This window comes from Panthera leo, chromosome D3, assembly GCF_018350215.1.
Source record: "Panthera leo isolate Ple1 chromosome D3, P.leo_Ple1_pat1.1, whole genome shotgun sequence".
Lineage (NCBI taxonomy): Eukaryota > Metazoa > Chordata > Mammalia > Carnivora > Felidae > Panthera > Panthera leo.
This window is the reverse complement of record NC_056690.1, coordinates 75,688,444-75,713,972: the sequence shown is the minus strand read 5'-3', so window position 1 is coordinate 75,713,972 and position 25,529 is coordinate 75,688,444. Positions and strand designations below refer to the sequence as shown.

General features: G+C 39.0%; 1 protein-coding gene across 10 annotated transcripts in view; it reads right to left on the bottom strand.

Moving 5' to 3' along the window:
- Nucleotides 1–25,529, bottom strand: part of WDR7 (WD repeat domain 7) — a 354,022-nt gene that overhangs the window by 111,364 nt on the left and 217,129 nt on the right. The window lies entirely within an intron of this gene.

Here is a 25,529-nt window from a genome sequence, read left to right as displayed (position 1 = left end):
AGTTTGGTAAACAAATTAAAAGTTCAATATTACTTTGAAATCTGATGAAATGATCTAGATTTTAATTGACATGTACTTTTTTATGTTGAAGAAAACACCAACGATTTGTATACATACGCCTAAGGGCCATTAAGCTTGCAACCCGGGTGGCGAAGAGCAAGCTGCAATTCAGAAGAGGTTGTCTGTTTCTTGAGGGGAAGGAACAGAACAGTTTACAAGTCATAGCACCGCAGAGCCGACGGGTTAAGGGGTACACATGCTTCAGATTTCAGACAGGGGAGTCACCAGAGTTTCATATCTTACTAAGGGCTGAGGACAGTACTCATGAGCTTCATCTTCCTAGTCTGTAAAATGGGGGTAAGAACAGCTATCCTTCACGAAGCGCCCGGGTGTTAAATGAATGAAGGCGTGCAAGGTGTCCTGCCTGGCACCCAGCACCCGGGGGCACTCCACAAACGGCAGTCAGGGCTCATCACAAACAGCACATTCAGCTTGTCTGTTCTCAAAATTAAGAGCATGGCTTATAAACTTTGATGCATTCAACAAATAAAAACATTTACTCGTGTTTATGCTCTAGCCAATTTTTTTTTAAGTTTATTTATTTTGAAAGAGAGAGAGAGAGACAGAGAAGAGTGGGGGGCAGGCAGAGAGGGCGGAAGAGAATTGTAAGCAGGCTCCATGCTGTCAGCACAGAGCTCGATGTGGGGCTTGATCTCATAGACTGTGAGATCATGACCTGAGTCGAAACCAAGAGTCAGATGCTTAACCGACTAAGCTACCCAGGTGCCCCTGTTCTAGCCAATTGTTCAAGGAGAATGGATTGCAACAGAGATGAGATGAAGTGAACGAAGCTGTAAAGCCCAGGTAAGAGTCTGAGAATGCACTTTGTTATTGCTGGCTCAAAATATCTTCTGCCACAGGACCTTTTCAGAATCTGTTGAAAACCATCAGTCTTTTCCCCAGAAAACTACATACAATGCATATACACAGCCACCAAATTCTGCAGAAGAATTTCAAGGAGACCATGGGCCTTGGGTTAACAACTCATGCCATAAGCTGAAAAGGTACTTATATATGGAGAGCCTCCTGGAGGAAACATCCTGAAATGCATGACTTCATTTATACATGTATTTGCAAATTTTACTCTCACATTTAGCCATGTAGATGCCATATGTAAAGCTTCAAGTTTTGTGGATGATTAAAATATAAACTCCTTTAAAAAAAGGTGGCCCACTGGTCTCTATTTTCATGCTAGCACCTACGCATCCCTTGCCACATGCTATTTTTTACAATATAAGCCATGTCCCTTTTCTGCATCAAGTTTGTTGCTCCTTGAGGGTAAGAACTATGTTTCACGTAACTTTGTATCTCCCAAACCACCAAGCGCAGTACTTTGCACACATTATGAACCTAAAGTGTAAATATATCTGTCTTTACCGCATGTACCTTTCTAATGCAGCTCCCGGCCCCAGTCTGTCAGATTATTTCAAAATGTTAAGAAATCCACCACTTTTCTGTTACTCTTTACTTCTAGGAAGTTGTAAGAGCTGCAGAGAACCCCCCACTGCTGTTCTCTGCAGACATCCTGAAGCACACGTAGCCACGGCTTCCCCATAAGGGACAGGGCTCCCTGAAGGTGTATCCTTGGTGAGCAATGTTGTGAAGGGGAAGGAAGGTTTCTTAAGTACAATGTTTTATAGCATTTCAATCATCATCTTCCTTAACGGCACTCCACTATCTCTGTATTCATTACAGGCAGGAGCATTCTGGCAATACTAGGGACCTTGCTGATTTCTTGCAGCCTGTGTATGGGAACTCTGGAGACAGCTGCCTCGCCACTCTGACAATTTTATCCTGAGAGCAAAGTAAACCGTTAAGTGGCCGATTTCTTGAGATTTTCCATCATTTTTCTGACAAAGTAGGAAGGACAGCATAAAGGATGTGATCACTTACCTTCCAACGAAACGACAGAAAAGGGAGAATCAGTAAGCGTACTTCCAAACATCCCTGGCCTTGCAATGGCCCCCCAGGGTATTTGCCTCCCCCGCAAAGTGTGATCTACCTTCACAGTGAGGATGCCCAGGTCAGCAGGAAATGCAGGTTCCCTACAGCTCTGTCACCCCTTCCTGTAAATCACTTTCCATTTCATTCAGTGATCTTGTCAGTAAAATTCTCATACAGCATCTCTTCTTTCGTTCAAATCACCATCTCTGGGTAACACAAAGCCAAGATCCCCACAGGTCTGGCAGGCCATGTGTGCACCAGGAGAAGGAGAGAGGAAAATGGCCTATTTAACACACACATTTTAAATCTAGTAAATACAGGGGCACCTGGGTGGCTCAGTCAGTTAAGTGTCCGACTTGTGCTCAGGTCATGATCTCGCGGTCCGTGAGTTCGAGCCCCGCGTCGGGCTCTGTGCTGACAGCTCAGAGCCTGGAGCCTGTTTTGGATTCTCTGTCTCCCTCTCTCTCTGCAGCCCCCCCCCCCCCCCCCGCTCCGCTCACACTCTGTCTCTGTCTCTCTCTCTCTCCCCCTCTCAAAAATAAACATTAAAAAAAATTTAAATTTATTAACTGGAGTATGATTATTTTGGTCTGTTTTGGAATTACAAAGGCAGAAAAAGTTAAAACTCCACATCTGTCTTGACAACTTATTCCAAGCAAAACCTGTAAATAAGATAAGATGAAGACAGTTTTCAAGTTAAACCTTCTGATTTCTAGCCTTGTTGATTAATAAGATGCTTATGACTTTAATGCTACCAGGAATAATGACACTGATGTTCTCAAGGAATAACCTCGGATGCCTAAGACTTCAAATTTCCTAATCATATATTCTTTCTGATATTAAGGAACGAGACTTCAAAAAATGGTTGTTACGATAACAAAAAGGGATAGATAAATTTATTCCTTTTCCAACTCATATTGCACTCTGTAATTGAGGGTTTATCTGATCTATGATTCCATAAGAGAGCCACTCTGCAACATGGACCAAGGTGATAAAAAGCTAAAATTAAGACACTGATAGTATCTTCCTTTTTGACAGAAAAAAGTCTCATGACAATATTATGAATTTTAACTTTTATCTCTCAGAATTTTCCTTAAACCGGTGGTACCCAATAACGGATGTATTTTAATCTGTATGAGATGCAATCTAATTTTGCACAAAAATACGTATGTATTTTATGTAGATGTTCCACTGTTCCACAGTGCCTCACTGAGTAAGCAAGGTGGAGAATGAAGCTTTTATCTGCCATCGTGACTGATTCCCTCATAAAAGGCACTCTAGTGGCAGTATTAAAAAGTTCAACAAACTAGACTGACACTCATTCAAGGCTTTCTGTAATTTGGTCCCAGCCTCTCCATCCAAAGATTCAGTTATGTGATAACTATAGTGTCACTATAAACACTGGGGAAACAAAAGGAAGTAAGACTGAGTTCTTTTCCTCAAGGAAGTTCATTCCAGTTCAGGAGACAGGTGAGCAAACAGGTAATTTGAATATATTCTGAATAGTGTTAGAAGACTTATAAGGACAAGGTGTCAAAACAGAACTTAGGGCCGGTTAAGTGTCTGACTCTGGCTCAGGTCGTGATCTCACAGTTCGTGAGTTCGAGCCCTACATCGGGCTCTCAGCTGTCAGTGTGGAGCCCGCTTCAGATCCTCTGTCCCCTCTCTTTGCCCCTCCCCTACTTGGGCCTTCTCTCTCTCTCTCAAAAATAAACAAACATTAAAAAAAAAAAAAAAAAAAAGAAAGAAAGAAAAAGACAGAACTTAAGACAGGCACCTAACCCCATTTTATAGGTATGAAAAAGCTTCTAGGGAAAGGGGATTTCCATACCCACACCCAAAGAATAAGTAGTAGTTAGCCACTCAAAGGAGAGGATGATAGCAAGACAGAGAAGAACATGTCTAAAGACCAGGAAATGAGAGAGAACACAACCAGATAAAGGGATTACACAGGGTTTAATTGGTTGGAAATTGTGTTGGGGGAGAAGGGAGAGGTTGAGGTGATGGGCAAGGGAGAAAAGAGGGCAAGGTGGATGAAACAGAACAGTGAGACACAAGGCAGGACAGGTTATTAGAGCCCAATGACAAAGAGCTTCATACGCCATGCTAGGAGTCTGTTTATTCTGGTGACAATGGGGGACCACCGGAAAGTTTTAAGCAAAGGAGAGGTTTGATTAGATTTTCATTTTAGAAAGATCAATATTTGGGTTGTGTTGTGATTAGAAAGGGGCAAGACCTATTGCCTGTTAATTCTGATCTACTCATTCCCAGCCAGATAGATTAATTAGAATCACGGAATTTTCAAATCGAAAGGACTTTAGAAAAATAGCATCGATTCCTATGCTTCAGGTGAGATAACAGAGAACTGTAGAAGGCAAGTGGTTAGCTGCAGGCCTGGGTAAGGAGTCCAGGCCTCTGGAGCCCAGGCCATGCATGTGTAATGGGGCCAGTACACAGGTCTGAACACAACTTGTGTCTTTACGACAGCATTTTATTCATGATGTTCTATCCAACTATGGATTCAAAACTATATCCCTTATGATCAATCTCCTCCTCCTTCCGAATTAAGGCATAATTTCAGCTGCTGCTCCTCATACAATCAGAAGGTGGCCGTCACTGGTTCAACAGCTAAATATAGCCACACCAAGATGCCTGCAGTTGTCTTGGCTCTAACTCAGTTGCCTCATGGTCACAAAATGGTCTACTGCACATCTAGCATAGCATCCACCTTCTAGGCAGGAAGTGGCAGAATTCTGAAAGAGCAAAAGGACTTGTGCCAGTTAAGTCGAGCCTCTTTTTTAACGTCTGGTTACATCTCACTGGTCAGAATTATACCACACACCGGTTCTCCTAGTTTCAAGGAAGCACAAGAAATGTAATTCATTAGCTGACAACTTTGCCACCTTCAATGATACAGGGGTTCTGTTCACATGGAAGGGGAGAATCGCCTGGAGAAGGTGGCTAGTGATTCCCCTACCCTAGAATTCTCTGCTTACCTTAGAATGAAATCCTTTTCAATATAGCAATTAGGGGTGCCTGGGTGGCTCAGTTGGCTAAACAGCCAACTCTTGATTTCGGCTCAGGTCATGATCTCACAATTCTTGAGTTTGAGCCTCGCAGGGCTCTGCGCTCACAGCAAGGAGCCTGCTATGGATCCTCTGTCTCCCTCTCTCTGCCCCTCCCCAACACGCACTCACTCTTTCCCTCTAAGATAAACAAATCTTAATAGATACATAGCAATTACTACTCATACGTTTAATAACAATATAGCATCTTTTGGCATTTATTTTATTAGCTGCAGTTTATCTAATTCTATTTATTTATTTTTATTTTATTGACTTTTAACATCTGCTAAATGAGTTCCCCGCACTATATGAGATTTTTTGAAAATACTTTTGTTTGGCACAAGGCTTAACACCATGCTTTACATTCAGTTATCATGAAAAAATTGTTGTTTTGGCACACACTGAGAATTACTTTACCCTGTATGTGCCCAGCACAGTCAGCAAAATTATGCACCGATCAGAAATTTCCAAGAGTCTGCTACAAACCTATGCTGGGCTGTGGCAAAGTTTCCACGGCTCTATGGTGAAATGGCAGAAACATAAACAATGTAGTTAAGTCTTTTTCATAAAGCTAAATTTTTTCAGTTTAAAGGAGTGCTTATTCTAAGATTATGTTCTTACTATTTTTCTTTTTTTGGTGAATAAAAGATTTTTTAAAAATGAAGATAGTACTAGTTTTTAATGGCTCTAGTGAGCAAAATAAAAAATGTAAAACACTGTTATATACTCTCAAGTTTCATTTTTGGACATTTTACTGGCCCATGATACCTGAAATTTGGAAACAAATGCCATTTGTAATGAATGTACTATCCTGGGCACCTTCCTCCACTGTAAGTATCCCGACTCAGATTTCTATTACAGGTCTCTGGCTCTTAACCGGGAGTACCCAGAGGCTCCTCATTCACTTGGTTACAGGATAGAATTTGGCATTGTTCTGGGACCATATTCAATGTCCATTTTTCAAATTACTAGTTTTTCTCACTCAAAGATAGGTAAATGGTACAGATACTGCGAAAGCTTCATAGTTTGAGTTCGGCTTGTAGCACACCATCACCATGCCCCCCCCAACCGCCCCCACCATGTATGTGTAGCCAAAAGTACAAATGAACTACCAAAAATGCAGACGGTGGAAAACAAATCAAAATAAAACCCTTTGAAAAGCAGAAAGTGCTCAAATACAGCATTAGATAAATCACAACTAACTTAGACCCTCTGAAGGTTTGATTTCTGTGGTCGTGCAGTCAAGAGTAATAATAGCTCATATATTAGAGCTATTTTATTTCAAGCTTTTTATCTCAAGCATTTTTTTAAAAAAGTGTTCCAAGTTTAATCTTACTGTTTTTTAAAAGTGCTACATAAGACCAAAGCTGCAAGAAAATATTTATGCTTTGCTGTAACAGCAAAACACTAAAAATGAGAAAAGATAGAGCAAAATCAAGCCTACAAACCTGTGGCTAAAAAGCTGACAGTGTTAGACCATGGCCAACTTGTTGCTTTGGCAAGATGAATATTGCCCCATCATGAATTGACCAAGGCAAACTGCCAATTCAAAACATTTTTGTAGTATCTGGCTGGTAATGCTGACTACTCTTTCAAAGATTAACATATAAGCCATCACACACACACACACACACACACACACACACACACACACACACACACACACGAATGCTATTACTTAGGTAATAATGAATTTGTCTTCTGGAGCATTTATTCATCCTTATTACAAAATGTAGATTTACTTTATCAATACACCCCACATTTATGGAATGCCTATTATATGAAAACACTTTATTAACTATAAAAAACTGTGGTCCTATATTTCTTTAAAAAAATTTTTTTTAACGTTTATTTATTTTTGAGAGAGACAGGCAGAGCATGAGAGAGGAAGGGGCAGAAAGAGGGAGAAACAGAACTTGAAGCAGGCTCCGGGCTCCAAGCTGTCAGCACAGAACCCAACGCGGGTCTCGAACTCACAAACTTGTCAGATCATGACCTGAGCCGAAGTCAGATGCTTAACTGACTGAGCCACCCAGGTGCCCCTGTAGTTATATATTTCTATAAGCAAATAAACACTGGATATTATTTTAAGCACCATTTGATAGTAAATAATAATTTTATGTTATTTTACTTTTTTCCCCCCTCTTTCATTTCTATCAACCTGATAATAGTGGTGCCTTGAGTTCTCCGCAGTCTATTAGATAGGCTGCTTTTCTTCACTTACACACACACACACACACACACACACAGTCAACTGCCAGTTATATACACCAACACAACACTTTTAACACAAATTCAAACCTTTATTTTCATACAACCCATAGATCTTGGTAACATATATTCATGATGTGAACACAAATCATGTAGTAGTTTTGTTTTTTGCAGTTTCTATTTGGGCTGAAATAGCACTAAATAAGAAAGAATCACTTAAAAAGTTGTAAACTTGATTTTTTTTCCCTAGCTTTCTATTTGTACTTTTTATTTCCTTCAAGGAGAGGCTATATTTTTCCTCCCATGCCTCCCTTGAAGCATGAAGACCTCACAAGAATCCTGTGGCTACCTCATAGGCAGATTCTAGAATGAGCTCTTACAAGCCTTCTAAGCAACCATTATAGCCTGAATGAAGAAGGAAACAGCACTGGATAAGTGAAGGGACTGAAGGAAGGAAATGTGGAAGGACACTGCATAACAAAGGGACAGGAGACCTCCATTATGGAGTGCCTCCTTGCTGCGGGCCAATGGAACCTGGGTTTTATGGCAGCCAATGCTGTCAGAAAACCAGAGGCCACAGGGAGTTTCGAGAACTGGAAATGCCAACAGAAGCCAGCATCATGCCATATTTATCAAGAGAGAATGAAATTTTCTTACGGGAATTATTACAAAACCATAGCATTTCACAGAATTTTTCAAAGAGTTCTTGTAGAACCTTCATAATTATTACTAGTATCCCACTGGTAGTTGATATACATAACCGTTTTCTTGGGCTCTGGCCCTTCCTAGACGAGTCCAGCCAGTCAACAGGCCTAGTTAGAACAAACTTGTTCCTCTTACTTAAAAAATATCATGAATGAAGAAATGGCCATTAACCACCCTTGGCTCTGTATAACAGAGGAGGGAAAAAAAGGTCATATTAAAAAAATGCATTAATTAATAGTTCAATTACAAGGAAACTCCTATGGGAGAACACATTATATGCACTTTAAACCAAATGAATTTATGATGATTTATGCCATTACAATGAGTGCAAAATGAATTAATAATGATTGGCCACTTATTTCAAAGTGTAACCAAGTAAAGGAAGCCTTTTCCCACTTGTTAATGTCCATCAAAGAACAACGATGGCAGAGTGCCATCTGGAATTCTATTCCTTTGCTTTATACAGAAACTTGATTTAATTAAAAATAATTCCAATGTAGTGTGCCTTATTCATAGATATGGGTTAATTAGCAAACACTTCTATAACTACATGCCTTGTATTAATGCAGTTATTAGAAACTGTTAAACTTTTTACATCCTATATTGCACAAAAACTTGTCATTTAATAAAAACCATAAAGTAACTATTAAATTAGGAGACAGTTTAACAAAGATATTTAAGAACTCATTAATTTACTATCGGTTTTATCAAAACAGTCCTATTTCAACATAATTTGCTGTTTCTTGTCCTATAATCACACGACAATAAAATCCAAATAATCTTTGATTCAAAGTTCATTTTTTTCGGTTTTACTGAATTTCAAATTAAGTTGTATCATACAATGACATTTAATCTCATGTTGGCTCTTCGTATTTAATATATTTTGGATGGCAGGCTAAAATTAGGGAGTCTTACCTTCCTATAATCAGAAAGTTATGACTTATTGCAAATAACCTTATTCTGCCTCAGAAATGTAAAAAGTGCTGATTTTCAGACACTCTGAGGGTCAGCAATAAAGAAGTAAAATAATAGAAGCAAGTGTTTATGATACCAAAGAAGTAAAAAAAAAAAATCCATTAATGTAGGGAATCTTTAAATGATCCAAATACTTCTATGTCCTGTTCCCAAAAGGTGTAGGATGGTTAAACAGCATGAACGAGTGGGTGGGCAGTTGGGTAAGAGGCAAAAGGACACCAGGGTTTAAGTTCTAGCTTCAGCATCTTACTAGCTAAGTGATCCTTTATGCATCCAATATTTACTGGTGCCTGTTACGTCCCAGGCACTGTTTTTTTTTAATTATTTTAATGTTTATTTATTTTTGAGAGTGAGAGAGAGGCAGAGTGTGAGCGGGGGAGGGGCAGAGAGAGAGGGAGACACAGAATCCGAAGCAGGCTCCAGGCCCTGGCGCTGTCAGCACAGAGCCTGATGTGGGACTCGAACTCACAAACTCAGATCAGGACCTGAGCCAAAGTTGAAGGCTTAACCCAAGGAGCCCCCCTCCTCCAGGCACTGTTTTTAAGCACAGGTCAACAAATTCTATGCTCTCACAAAGCTTACGTTCTAGCTGGGACATAAAGACCAAATAAACAAATAGATATGTCAAGTGGTACTAAGTCAGGAAGAAAAATAAAGCAAGGGTAAGAGCCTAGAAAGTGATAGAGAGGAAAGTACTCTGTAGAAGGTGACATTTGAACAAAGACCTAAGTGAAATGAAAGAGAAGCATGTGGGCATCTGTGGGAGAAGCATTCCAGGCTGAGGGAACAGCACAAAAGGCCCTGAGGTAAGTAGGGATCCCTAAGGGCCAGTAAAAAGTCCAGAGTAGTTAGACGGCAGTGAATAAGGACAAGAGTGGAAGGACATGAAATCAAAAAGGCAGCCATGGATGGATCAGTCACACAGGCCTTTTCCCTAGGGGGTTAAGTGTTATGAGAAATGTATGGAAGTTTCGGGTAGGACAGTGACATGACCTGCCATCATTCAGAAAGTATCTGTGTGCTGTGTACAGAATAGACTGGGGTGGGTTGCAGGCAAAGGGTAACATTAGGGAGGCCAACTGGGAGGTTCTTACAATGGTTCAAGCAAGAGATAATGATGGCTTGGACTAAAACAGTAGTGACAGAGTATGAGAACTATGTAAATTTTGGATTAAGAAAATTTTTTAGAAGATAGAGCAGACAGGATTCATTTAGGGATTGGATGTGAATATATGATGGAAAGACAATAAGTAAAACTGGGGCACTTGGGTGGCTCAGTCAGTAAAGTGCCAACTTCGGCTCAGGTCATGCTCTTGGGGTTGGTGAGTTCAAGCCCTGCGTCGGGCTCTGTGCTGACCGCTCAGAGCCTGGAGCCTGCTTCAGATTCTGTGTCTCCCTCTCTTTCTGCCCCTCCCCTATTCGTGCTCTCTCTCTCTCTCAAAAATAAATCAACATTAAAAAAATTTTTTTAAATAAACAAAAAAAGTAGTAAAACTGATTCCAGGCATTTGGGCATGAACAACTATGTGGATGATGGTGACACTCATTAAAATTAGTTAACAGAAGAGGAGGAGGGTTTTTTTTGGTTTTGAAGCAGGAGCGGTAATCCAAATTTTAGTTTCGGGCATTTCTAATCTGAGGTACATGTCAAACATCTGAAGGAAGATTTCAGATCAACTGTTGAATATAGGAGTCTGGAGACTGGTGTAGAAACCAGGGCTAAAAATAAAAATTTCAAAATCGTCCACATACACATGCATTGAAGCCATGGGACTGGAAATAATACCTAGAGAGTGAGTGCAGGTGCACAGGCACCTTCGCAGGATGGAAAGACGGGGGGGAAATCAAGACTGAGAACCAGCGGCTAACAAGGTGGGAGAAACAGGAAAGGACAAGCAGAGTTGCAGGTTTCAATGTAGCTGGAATTATATTCTACCAAGAGACAGAGACAAGAGCCAAGAATTGCTTACTGCCTTTGGCAACATGTAAGTCACGGGTTATCTTACTGAAGAAATTTCAGTAGCGTTAAAGTCAGAAAAGCCTGACTGAAGCAGATTCAGGAAAAAAAAGGAAAAAATGGTGGCTGAGAAAGCAGGAAGGTAAATATAATCACGGTATTTAGTGCAGAATGTATACGATTATAAATTTGATTTATTTAAAAATAAAGTATTTTTATTTCCTGTAACAGCGATTTCTTAAAAGTACTGATCATGTGGTGTCCATGTTACCTGCTATAGATACTGACAATGGATGAGACAGATAGGAGTATGTCTGGTTTATGACATGCAATTCTCAACACGTTCCACAGAAAGCTTTATCAGCCTTCTCTGGACCTGATCACCTCCAGGAAGCAACCAATCAGAGTGAGTCTCTGACCTTCAAAGCAGAGACGGGTCTTTCCAGAGATGAAACCCCCCTAACGCTGCGGCTTCATTCATGTCTCATCGGGAATCATCATAACACTTTCTGCGCATCTGTACGCCATTAAACATCCTGTGAGAGGGGCTCGCCAGATGGGTTACAGGGTTCTGAAGATGCTGATGTACCTTTCCAAAGGAATTGACTTACTACTCGATCAAAGGCTCACGTTCAATTATTTTACCCACCTGCACTACTCTAGGGCTTTTAGAATTTAGTTATTACGAACTACATGAAATTTAAACAATGACATTTCCCCCAAAATACCATTAATGTGAACCAAAAGTATGGCAAACAACTGCAATGCTTCACGATAACTTCATAATTGCATACTCTCTCTAACTAATTCACGCAGGCTAAGTAAGTTAGCAGTCATTACAAGATAAATCTCAACATAATTTTGTAAGTAGCTTAGTGGAAATGGAAATCATGTGCATGGGTACTTGATCTCTTTTCTAATAACCACAGCAAGACATTCAACTGGAACAAGGAACGGCTGCATGTTAGCTCTTCAGACACGGAGTCAAAGATGAGAAATAGTTGTCCTCAGTGGACACTAAATATTAAGTAAACTGTGAGATGAAGGCTAGCGTAACCATGAAGAAAAATAAATTCAGAATCGTTTTACATGCAAGCAAATCAACAAATACCAACATTCTCAATGCAAACAGTCTAAATGTTTCCTTTCTACACATTTCTTTTATTGAAGTTGAGTAAGGGAGGTAAAAAAGATGAGCAAACAAAAGTCACTCTGCTGCCCGTTTCTCAGTCTGGACATCTTTGTTTAAGCTTTGACTTGGCTTAAATGAACGAATTAATATTGACAAAAACATCAACTAAGCTAATGAGTTGTTAGTTAAGGCAATAAACATGTCACATTAGAGTCAGCGCAGTAAAGAGGTAATTAGCCCTGGAAAAGCCCTGCTGATTGGAGCTGTTGAGATCCTCTGCTCTTAACCTTTGAGTCCATTATCCAGCCCAGGAGTGGTGGCTATGTTAATGGGAGCTCGCCAGCAGTAAACAGCAGGCTGTCTAGAGCAGCGAGCTAGACCTGCATCCGAATCCTGGGACGAAAGGCGTGCTGGTAGACTTACAAGAGAGGCATCAACGGAGCGTCATGAAAAGCGGAAACAGTTCTTTGAGGAATAGATATTAATGGCAAAAAAGAGAGAAGGCAAATATATTTCCAAAGAGATATTTGGGTGTGTGTGTGTGTGTGTGTGTGTGTGTACCACTTAGCAATTATTAAGTAGCAAAATAAAAAAAAAAAAAAACCACTTTGCAATTATTAAGTAACAAAAATGAGACAAAGGAAAATCACTCTAATCAACAAAATACTCTTCCTTCTGCAAATACAGATGCTCTGACCCTTTCAAGATAAAGTGCAAGATACCATAAGACAATGAATTCCTACGGTATCGAAGCAACCAAGATCACAATTAAAAGTCATAGCTAATAATTTATATTAAGACAAAAAAGAAACACACGTTATTGCACTTCTAAAATACATATATTTACATGAATAATCACAGATTGTCCTTCGGAGCAGTTTGTAAGATTTTTTTTTTTTTTAAACTTCTCACTAATTTTACTGATTTGGCTTTGGGACAATCAAAACCAGCATTTCAAAGTCTATGTTGAAAAGGAAACCAGATGTTTATAGAAAAGTCACAACTAGCAGGACAGAACTTACGCAGGAGTTAAAACATAACATAAAAATATGAATAAAATGCCCATTCTCTCAATTAGTGGATCATCTCCAAAATAAAGCAAAAGAACGTGCTGGAGAATACAACGGGAACTTGCACCATCTTTGTAAGAACCTCCCCAAATTTGTCAAATAGGCTAAGTTTTGACATTGCTTCTAATGTTATAATGCATATAAACAGATTAACTGATACTAGTGTATGCAAAGAAACAGATTAGATTAAGGGAGACCACATTCTCAGGAAATACGTATTTTTCCTTTGGAAACTCGTCTTTCTCTTGAGCTTAAAAGCAGATACATACATTCAAATACATACATACAATGGCTACGCTGCCATTCATTTTGCACACTTTGACAATTGTATGCCATTTCCTTTTACAAAGGAAGAAAACGTTCCATCCTGATTCTGTTATCACGGAAGCTGGACGGTGGAAGTGGTCAGGTAGGCAGGCCCATGGCACTGCTGCTGGGTGTGTGTGCGTGGTAAGTGTCTGGGTGTTAGAGGAGGAGAGACGTGGGGCATTTACTATACAGTAAATCAATATGTGCTCTCTTTTTTCAGGCTGAGTAATTTCGAGAGGGCCAGGAAGCAATTAGCTTCCTCACACCTTATTGGGCAGTGTGCGGTTTTCATATCCCCCCCCCCCCCTCAATACAGCTTTTTAATAAATTTATAAAACAGCTATATATGGCTTAATTTTCCTTAGTTAATTCTTTTGCATAATTAAATTTAGATTGAAAAGCACTATAAACCAGTCTTCATGTTCAATAAAAGATGAACCAAGAGGTATTTTGCAAACCAAAATAAGAAATACATTTTTCTGTTATTTTATTGTCAGTGACCGCTAAGTGCAACCTGAAAAAAATATATACTATAGTACTTACTTCTATTATACTGAGAACATATAAACATGTCCAAATACTTCTAAACTGTCTAGGAGCAATAAAGAAAAATAAGGTGGTCAAAATATTTTCAAGACTTTACATCCCTGTATGGATTTAATTCGGTGCAATTATTTATACAATTTCTTATCTAAGCAGTATGTCACAGGACAATAGTGTTCAATCTTTTTTCTCTCCCAACATACTTGCAGAATATGACATATTATGAAATGTCTTACTGTGACAGACAGAATGAGGGTAGCAAAATTGGAGGGAAACAGAGTGCCATAAATATCGCTTGAAAATGTCCTCACGTGGGGCGCCTGGGTGGCTCAGTCGGTTAAGCGTCCGACTTCAGCTCAGGTCATGATCTCACGGTTCGTGAGTTCGAGCCCCGCGTCAGGCTCTGTGCTGACAGCTTGGAGCCTGGAGCCTGCTTCGGGTTCTGTGTCTCCCTCTCTCTCTGCCCCTCCCCTGCTCATGCTCTGTCTCTGTCTCAAAAATAAATAAAACATTAAAAAAAAAAAATGTCCTCACGTAATTCAGATGTGTTACCCCACTCCACACTTTGCCCCTCCCACTTCCAGTCAGGAGGCCAAAGTCACCCCCCCCCCCCCCCCCGCCTTCCCGTGACTGAAAAATCCATGGAGAGTAGTAAAGAGCTAAGAAGGAAGATCTGGATTCTAATCCTACACCTACAATATGATAACAGTTTGATCTCACGTAATTAGTTTCCTCATCTAATGATACAAAAAGAGATGGAGAAAAGACCTATTTCTTGAGTTGACAGGAATATTAAATGATAGAACATGCATCATGCCTAACATGTAGGCTAGGGGCAGGCTCTTGATAAATTCTTCTCCATCTTCCGGATTATATAGATATTGTTACTTATTTTCCTCAGTCGCAGATATTTTCTTGTATACTATCCTAAGACTTCAAAATGGACTGTTTAAAAGCTTATTTATTTTGAGAGACAGAAGAGAGAGAGGGTGTGCAAGCACACAAGCAGGGGAGGAGCAGAGAGAGAGGGAGACAGAATCCCAAGCAGGCTCCGCACTGTCAGTGCAGAGCCTGATGCAGAACTCAAACTCACAAACCGTGAGATCGGGACCTGTGCCCAAATCAAGAGTCTGGTGCTTAAATGACTGAGCCACCGAGGCGCCCCCAAAATGGACTTTTTTAAAAGAGGAAAACTACTGGGACGCTTACTCCTTTTAAAAATATGTAACATAAAGCATTTTACCAAACAGTAAGGAAAACCAGTAAAATGAACGAACGAACGAACGAACGAAGGGAAGGGAAGGAAAGAAGGAAGAAGGGAAATTATATTTGCTGCCTGGTGGGTGGCATGCTTTACCTGAATGCTTTACCTGTGGGATTTCATTTAATTCTGAAAATAGCCCTGAGAGGAATATATTAGTTTCAATTTTGAAGAAGAGGAAAACCGCATCTCAGAAACCTTAAATAAGTTATTCCAGATCGTACTGTGAATAATGCTAAAACAGGGTTTACCTGACATGAAATCCCCTATTCTGTCCATTATATTCTACACAACAGTTAGTTAAAAATAATAGGCTATGCCATAGTCCAGGCTTAAGATGATATCTGCAAAGGATTTTATATTTAATATTGCAAATGAAACACACCATATTATTTCTCAGATGGTAATCCCAGAAACCATAAATTGGGTTCATGACAATCGAGCAAGCGCTTAATCATTTTAACGTGTATGGAAAGTGAAGAGCCTTAACTGGCAGAGCCCTCAAGGAGCACTGAATTGCTTATCCGAATGATCTGCATGTATTAACACACAACAAGAAGACAGACAAGGGCAAACAAGTATTGTAACACTGGTTTTCCAGCCTTTTCCCTGGTAACTCCGGCCTAGTTAAACTAGGCTAGCAATGCTATTTTTCTTCCTCTCAAAATCTATAGAGGATGAATCAAATGTGAAGGCAAGATCAATTCTGTTCTCAGACAGTAAATGAGCTTAAGATCAGACCTGTTTCAGTTTATGGAGAGAATCTCATTAAGCTAGCTTAAATATGTGTTCACAGGACTATATTACAGAGTCAGGAAAAAGAGAAAATACCCTCACCCACCCCAGTGACAAGCAAATTTCGTGGGTATTGATAGGGTTAACAAAAATCAGTGCCACAGACCACACCGTCCACATACACAGCAAAAGCTATAGCGCAAAAATATTTTCACCTATCATATTTTTATAAAAGTCAAGAGCTGGAATGGTCCAACCTCATTATGATAGATCAGAAAACAGAGGCTCAGAGACGTTGTGTGGCTTACTTTACGGTAAAGAGCAAGAATGGGTACAGCCCATTCAGAAGCCAAAGCTCCAGTCCTCAAAGACCAGCACTGCCTCTACGGTAAACACAAGATCTCCATAACAAATGACGTTCAAGCTGATCATCATTACTGTTTTGATCACAAGCATTTGGCACACTGTCTGGCATGGAGGAGGCATTGAAAATATTTGTGGAATGAATGAATGGACTTGATTCACACTCCACCATCCACATTTTAACTACGTTTCAAGGTCTCAGTTTTCCTTTATTTACCAAGCTTTGCTAGTCCCTCCAACCACTGTGTCCCTGAGTTTCTAGAGCACATCTTGCTCACACCATTCCAAGGAATACCAGACTTAGAAAGCTCAGAATTAGATAAGACTTCAAAGATGGTCTGGCACAGAGGTATCCAATCCTGGTGTTTGGGATCACCTGATGAGCTTAATGAAAACTTAAATTCGTGGCCTCATGGAGATCTACAGATTCAGAATGCAGTCAGGTGGCATGGAGTTCACCACTTCGTGGGGCAGCCAGTTCCACTGGTAGACATCTTGTTTGTTATGTAAAATCTCAAACATACACAAAGAAGAATATGGTAAAGCTTGTTGCAACCATCATCCAGCTTCCAGAGTTTGGAGCTCCTGGCCAATCTTGTTTGCATCTGTACCCTCCCTCACTTTCCCCAGCAGCTTGAATTACTTTGCAGCAAATCTCATCTACAAATACTTCAGTATATATGTCTAAAAGATTGGGACTTATAATTTCGTATCATCATATAGAAGGTCAGCCTTCACATTTTATTGATTTTCTTTCTGTTGCCCTAACTCTCCCTTTCTTCCCTATCTCTCCCCTTCTTTTTCCTTTCCTTCACTTATCTACATTTGTCTCCTCCAATTACAATCCAAATACATCTCTTAAATCTCAATTTACAGGTTGCCCCTCAACCCCTGCTTTCCTGAAAGAAATCAGTGCTTTCGTCCCACAGAATTTTCTAAAATCTGGGTCCTGCTGATTATTCCTACATTCCTCTGTTCCCCTGGCCTCTGTATGTCCTATAAACTGGCTGAACAGATTCAGGTTTGAATTTTTATCTTTACTATTCCTTAAATGTTGCTATGTACTTCCATCCAGAAGTATACAATGTCTGGCTGTCTCCTTTTGGGGGTTGTTAAATAGGAGTGATTCCCCAGGTCCATTAATTGATCAGGGTGGTACAGCAGTAATACTCTATTATCCCTTCTTCATTTATTGGCTAGAACACAGTTATAAACAGGAATTTCTCTCATCAACCATTTGATTATGCTAGGTTACATTTGTACAGAAAACATAGGATAAATGTTTATTTCCCTTTATTTACCAATTTTCAAAATAAGTTAATTCTCTTGCATCATTCAAAAGTGACACTGAAGTTTGTGAAGTTTGTGGTGGTATCCCCCACCCTCCCCCCCAGGATCATTTTGAACTCTTGAATCAAAACAAATTTATGTGTTTCTCTCTTTTAATCCACTACTGTTATTTTTATTGCTTTTTTTTACTTTGTTTATGGTATCTTATATACATATATGAATATATAAATTGCTTCTGGATTCTGAATCATTATGTACAGAGGTATGTCCACATCAGATTAGTTTTATTTGAGCAATTGTATGATTTCTTAACAAATATAAATAAAATCTTAAGTAGCATTGTTACCACCAAATAGAGAATAGATTGCATGTTTCAGATTATATGTTCTTAGGCCACTAACATCTGTACTTCTAAACCCGTCAAAATGAGAGTAGTTAGAAACAAAACAGAAATTCTAATACCACCTTCTAAAAACTATCTATAATCAAAAAGGGAATTAATACAACATAGAGGTTTCTCAATTGCTTTAGGTATTTCTTAGATTTTAGGCTTAATTTTAACTTTCAGTCTTTTTTCATCAAAGTTCTGGCTTCTACATGCTCTCTAAGCCATACTTATCTTTCAACATCTGTGAGAATATCTACATACTTTCTTACTCTACTTGTAAATAGCTTCCTGTCAATTTTATGCACTCATAATATTTGCCCTAATATTTATTTCAACCTGCTTCATCCCTTCCAATCTTCTCAATGTTTTATAAAACAAGTTAAAAATTTTACACATTTCATAATTCATTTAGAAATGACCACACCACAAAGATTCTAGAATTTTGAAGGAAAGAGCCAAAGAAAAGGATATGTGAAAATAAAGTTTCCTCAGTGAGATAAGGCATTTAAACATGAACTTCACATAGTCACTTTATAATTGACAGCAAAAGACTCCGCACACTGGATTCCTTTCTCCTAGTAATGAACTCATCTTCGTTTCCACATGTGAAAGGCAGGAATAACCGCCAATCTCTACTTTCCACATGAGCATGTTTTGCAAAAATATAATGCTCCGGGTAAAATCAACAGAGTACCTTGGAATCAAAAGTCCATGAAAAACACATAATTGCCCAAAAAGTTAGGCGAATGTGGTGTACCAAGTCTGGAAGTGATTAAGGGCAAAACACTTCTAATTAATAGCTTCATTAATAGCTGAGGTTTTGAAAAATAATGCTGCATTAAAAGTTAGTCTTTGCATTTTCATATTCAAGATAAAAGAGTTCTCTAAGTTTATCAACCCATTAACTTATAAACACTACATTAGCTGCACATTAAATGGAAAACAACGAATCATTACAGAGGAGTTCTGTAGACGGCGCGCTATAATTTAAATACGTTGTGAACCATGGTAAGGTTGAATCAGACAAGCTGCCAATCAGAAATTTTAAATAAATTACTTTCTGGATAATAGGAAAAAGTGACTGCTTATCACCAGTGAGAAGGCAGTACTTTCCTTGAAAATGACAGAACGACCCAAAAGTCAGTTTCTATTAAAAATGGAAAAAACATGTCAACTGGTCACTCTTTTACGATCCTAGATACTCACTAGCCATTGCTCAAAATACACCTAACAACAAGAATGAAGATTATTAAAAATAATATCAAACAGATTCCACTTTCATTCAGAGAAATAAAAGACCTCAGGGACCCCCATCATTAGAAAATAGCAGGAGATAAAAGTAGACCAGTAGAAAATACACAACCTCAAAAGGGGACGAGGTACTGCCCAACAGCATCTTTCCAGGCAAGGCTGTCAGCAAGGTGAAATACAAGTACGAACCCCAGGCACTAATATACGATACCACTAAAGGGCAAGCAGCTTGATATTTAAAAGTCAGAAAGGGAGCTAAGAGTATAGAAATAAAAATCTCCTGGAAGGTGTGTCAGGAAGGCAACCACGTAAGCAAATGTGCAATAACTTACGTGCAAGGATCTAGATAATCCTAGGCATAAGACACATTGTTCAGAGAGTGAAAAATCTGTGGACCAAAGTATTTTCTGCCAATACGGTGGTGAGGACCACACCTCACTTCTGCCACCACGGTACAGGACTGTCATAAATTACTCATTAGCTATATTTTCCTTAAAATCATTTGTCTCTTGTCCAGTTGTTAATTTGGGTTCTAGCTTAGGCCATTTACTTTAATAATCTGGTGCTTTTCTATAGGACAGCAGAGTTGATACTTTACTAGTCATTAGGTTGACCCAGGTGAAACTGACAATATTTTATCGCCTCTGACTTCAAGAACGGCAGCTTCATGTGATACAAACTAATACTTGGTACTTCACGGTCCTTAGGATCACTACACCAGCAACACACGCATTTAAAGAGAATAATCACATGAGGCTTCCATCTCTGTGCACTTGAGTGACTACATATATAAGATTTAAGGGTGCATTAAATATGAAAGGCAGTAACTTTTCAACCTTTCACATCCATTAAAAAAACACATTATATAAATATATATACATACATGTCCTATATATAAATGTCCACAAAGGCAAAGTCTACTTTCCAGTTACCAAAATTAACTTGATTGACAACCTATAGGTTCAGTGTAATGATTTCTGGGCAATGAAAACAGCTTGAATGGCAGTGCATAGAACTATATACTACTGCTATACCTGAGGAGTGGTCACATCAATATTTTAGGACTCTTGCTACTGCCCAGAACTCTTCTCTTCCCAGAAGCAGAGCGGCCTGCTCCACTCAAGCCAACTGCTGTAGGAAAGCTTTGGGAGGTCACAGAACCGGCACTGGAGACATTCTGAGCAGACTGCTCTGTGATGTGACGGCTGGTCAGACGAAGCAGAATTTTAAATGAGCTTGGGCTTAATACATTACATCCTCTTGGCCCGAAATTCTTTTCCTGTGCTTACAAGTCTGAAGAATTCTTCATTTGCCAATTGTATTCCCCCCCACTTAAACTGTTCAACATGAAAACACTAGTAAATCCCCTGCTTGCCATTTTTATTCTTTCTTAACTCACAGAATGCTGTCCCAGTGAACTGACAACTGCAGCCAAAATGGATCGCAATGCAACAATTTACAACATATAATGGAAATGGACTGCCTTTTCTATTTTGGAGAAAATACATTGTAATGTCCACTGGGTCTGAGGATAAGAGATTATAGGAACCATTTCTTCAGTCTGATAAAGTACCTAGTAGCAGGCCCAGAAATCCATAGCAATTAAAAGGCAAATAAAAGTTAAATATAGAATTTGTACATCTATTGTACATTATAATCAAAGATCTGATCTTGTTAGCAAATCATTAATTATTCCTTATCACTAACATCCCTGTGAAGTAGTAGGTAAGTGATGGGACATTACTAGGCCATTGAAATGCAAATTTGAGGCAACAGTTACCAACCATCATTTATTTATCTGTAAATGCAAAATGGGGTTAGTTGTGCCTGGCACCCACAGGCAGGATTCAGGTTTCGGAGGCCTGGTCTGGTTCATCTTGTTTTAAACCTCCTCCTTTCAGCACTATGAGACTACATTGCCTAGAGGTCTACACAGCTATGATAAGGGTCCGCCTCAGAAAGAAGAAACAAAATAAAGAACAATTTCTTTGTTGGTCTCCCAGAACTTATAACACTACAACTCAGTTAAAAATATTTATAGAGGACATGATTAGCTCATTATAAAGGACCAAGTAAAGACTGAAATTTTAGTAATTTGACAGTTCTGACTTATGAGACTGTAGCTTAGAATTATAACGATAAATGATTTCTTCTGGGCCAGTTTTCAATTTGTAGTATCTCAGCTAAAAATCCACGGTTTTCCCCTGCTACTTTGCCATACTGGAGCTGGGCTCTGTAGGTATCTCCTTTGCCAGCCAGTGGAAAATGTTAAGCTTGTCAATGGAGGTTAACAGAGTGATCCTGCAAGAGTAGAGACACTTCCCTCCCTGTGAAAATGGCAGACTGCTCCTTCAGAGCTACCCCCATCCCTCCAGCAACTTCAGGACAGGTTCCAAGCTGCCCCTCACCTCCCCTACCTGCGCCGCCCCCTCCGCCCCCAACCCCCCCCCCCCCCCCCCCCCCCGCCAACCCCCAAGGCTACAGCAGGCCACTTCTGCCCAAGCCCATTGGCAAGTTTCTCCACATCTCACAGGCTAGATGCTTCCCTCTTTGAAGAAGTCCAATCTCAGAGAAGAGTCCTTAGTTCCTTCAGTATCTATTTTACCTCACCTCAGATGAAGTAGTAGCTACTATTTTACTTCCTCTAGTAGTTTACCCCTTTCTACCAGGAAGCAATTCTTTATAATTTCCCTGTTCAGATAACCGATGTATGTGGTTTCTGTCTCCTGACTGATACACCTTCCCGTCTTTCCCATCTCCCTTCCAGAATTACCAGAAATCAACACCATATAATTTCCATGGGCAGCCTTTCCTTAGTGTAGGTTTAAGGAACACAATTAATTGTACAGGCTCGAGCAGAACTTGTAAATGTAAAACAAAAGATGCCTTAAAATTTTCAGAAATTTAGGCCCATACCTTAGAAGCACACCATTGTATCTCTAATATAAAACCTTAAAAACTTTATCAAGAACTGCATGAAACATCTTTTTCTTTTTTTCCTATGACTAGCAATAAACAAAATTCAGAGTATGGAAATATTTACTCTGATATTTTCTTTCACATTAATTTCATGTACTACCCTAGGGAAAAACACATCTAGCTAAAACACTGAATTATAGGTAAGAAGTACTGAGATTTCACAGACATGGAATAAAACTGAATGTTGAAAAATCTGCTTTGCCTTCCAAAGCCTACATATTAATACAATGAAATATGCTAAGAATTTCTAATCATTATGCTTTTGTTATTAAATCCATAAATAAAATTGTACTAAACTTTCTACCCCAGGGTTGCATGACACACTCAGAAACCTTGGAGGGAGGGACATTGAAAAGGAAAGCCATAGAAAAATAGAATTGCTATTTCTAATGGTGAACATCCTCAGCTACTTTGAAATTGCAGTATTACTTATACTACTATGAAATATAAATCTATCTTTATCCTACCATCTCGGAAGAAGAGCTTTTTAAAAACGTCCTATTCTGAAATAATTTTAGACTTGTACAAATGATGCATAAATAGGAAAGAGAATTCATATAGATCCTTTACCCAGCTTTCTCTAATGTCAATTCACATAACCATTCTGTGATTATCAAAACTAGGAAGTTAATACTGGTAGACCACTACTGACTAAACTACAGACCTTAATTGAATTTTGCTCACGTCCTTTTCCTGTTCGAGTACCCACGTCAGGATCTCATGTTGTATCTCACTGTCATGTCTCTGTAGCCTCCTGCAATCTATGACCGGTCCTTACACTTGACTTTCATGCCTTAGGCACTTTTGATGAAAATTGGTCATTTTGTAGATTGTCTCTTTGTCGAGGTTTGTCTGATCTTTTCTCACAATTACATCGAGGCTACGCATTTTTGGCCATAATACCACATAAGTGATACTGACTCCTTCTCAGTGTATCATATCAGGGTGAGTATTTCACTACTGACAATGTTAACTTTGATCACTTGGTTATGGTAACCAATTACAGTGGAGTTCCAATTTCCCTTTGTTATTGATAAATATCTTGAGAGGAGATAGTTTAAGCCTGTGTTAATATACTGCTTTTAGCATCTACTAGTGGATTTTGTCTACAACAATTATTACTGTGGTCTTTGCCTAATGCAGATTTAGTATTTCCTCATTGCTTCTATATTTATCAACTAAAATTCTTCTGCAAGAGTTGTCTCTTTTCCTTTCTTGATAGAGTTAATTAGTGTGGACTCATGGGTATTTATTTTGTTCTAGGGGTTATAATTCCATAAAATAAATATATCATTTATTTTGTTGCTGAAATTATTCCACTTTTGGCTATCGAAAGCACCTTCAGGTTGGCTCCCGTGTCCTTATGACATCTATTTTAAGCCCTTCTTTAAGCCCTTCCTTAAGCCCTTCCCACATCAATTTTAAGCCCTTCCTTAATTTTTGACATTATAGATGTTCCAGGTTTCCCTGCCTCGGTCCTGGATTCAACCACTTCTCCAAGGAGTCCTGGATTGTTTTATTAAACAGTCACATTTAAAATCAATTTCTGAGCTCTGGGTATTACTGGGATGTCACAGCTCTTAGGCCCTTTCAGTGACCACAGCTAGGAAATATATGCCTGCATACTAACCAACATATACACACATATCTATACTTGTATATCTGTCTTCATGCATACTAAAAAACCATGACTTCAACTGATAGCTCAAAATTCATTCTAGTATTTTCCCATACTGGTAACTGGGAAAGCCACTTTTATTACCTCCCGTCACTGTGATTCTAGACCCCTGAATACATATTATTGACTACCAAACTGAATGAAAATATATGCATGTATGTTCCTTATTTTTTGGGTTCAACAACATGAAAATAAAGACTAAAGATCTGACTACACAAAAATTTTAAATGTCTACCACAAAGAATCAGAAAATGTAAATACGAAACAATAAGCTGAAAAGATGTTTGTATATAGATCTATTTTAAAAGTACCAATAGTACCAAAGTAAAGAACTTGGTATAAAAAATAACACGGAGGACAAAGATGGAGGTGGGCAAAATGGGTGAAAGATCAAAATGTACAAAATCCCAGCTATAAAATAAATAAGTTCTGGGGATGTGATGTACTGCATGGGGACTATTGTTAACATTACTGTATCACATATTTGAAAGTTGCTGAGAGTAGATTTTAAAAGTTCTCAACACAAGGAAAAGAATAATCTAATAACTGTGTATGGTGATGCATTCATTAGACTTACTGTGGTGATGAGATTATCCAATCGTTATGTTGTATGCCTGAAACTAATATGTTACATATCCATCATATCTCAGTTAAAAAAAAAAAAAACAACCACCACAGAACAAGCAATTCATAGATGAACTAAAAAATGGTAAACACAACACAAGAAAACCAACCTAAAATGTTTAAAATGCAAATTAAAGTAACAACAGGCATCATTTATCAACCACATAGGCAGACAAGAAAAATAGTATAGTCAAAGCTGGAAACAAATTACAATTATGATGTTTGGAGGCATGACCCTCTTAAAGTTCAACTGTTTGGGATTTTTTCTGAACTTACTAAACCTGTAAATTTATGTCTTTCAGAAAATTTGGGAAAGTTTCAATATTCTTCAAATATTTTTTCTGACTCATTCTGTTTCCTCTTCTTCTGAGTCTCCTGAAAGTCTCTGTGAAACCTTTAGAAATTAAAGAATAGTGCTGAGGAGGAACTGAAGAAGTTATAAATAGTGCCTATTCACACACTGGAAGACAAAATTGTTAACATGTCAACTCTCCCCAAAATTCATCTATAGATTATAGTCAATTCCAATCAAAATCCCAACAGGCTTTTTGCTCATTTATTTCTTTATTTAAAAAAGTTTATTTGAGAGAGGGAGAGAGAAAGAACCATCAGGGGAGGGACAGAAAGAGGGGGACTGAGGATCCAAAGCAGGGTCTGCATTGACAGCAGAGTGCCTGATGTGGGGCTTGAACTCATAAACCCCGAGATCACAACCAGAGCTGAAGTCGGACACTTAACTTACTGAGCCATCCAGGCGCCCCTATTTATTTTTTAAAAACGCTTATTTATTTTGCAAGAGAGAGAGAGAGCGCGCTCATGCAAGAATGGGGGAAGGGCAGAGAGAGAGAGAGAGAGAGAGAGAGAGAGAGGGAGAGAGAGAGAGAATCCCAAGCAAGCTTCACACTGACATCGCAGAGCCTGACACAGGGCTCGATCCCACAAACTGTGAGATCATGACCTGAGCCAAACTCAAGAGTCAGACACTTAAC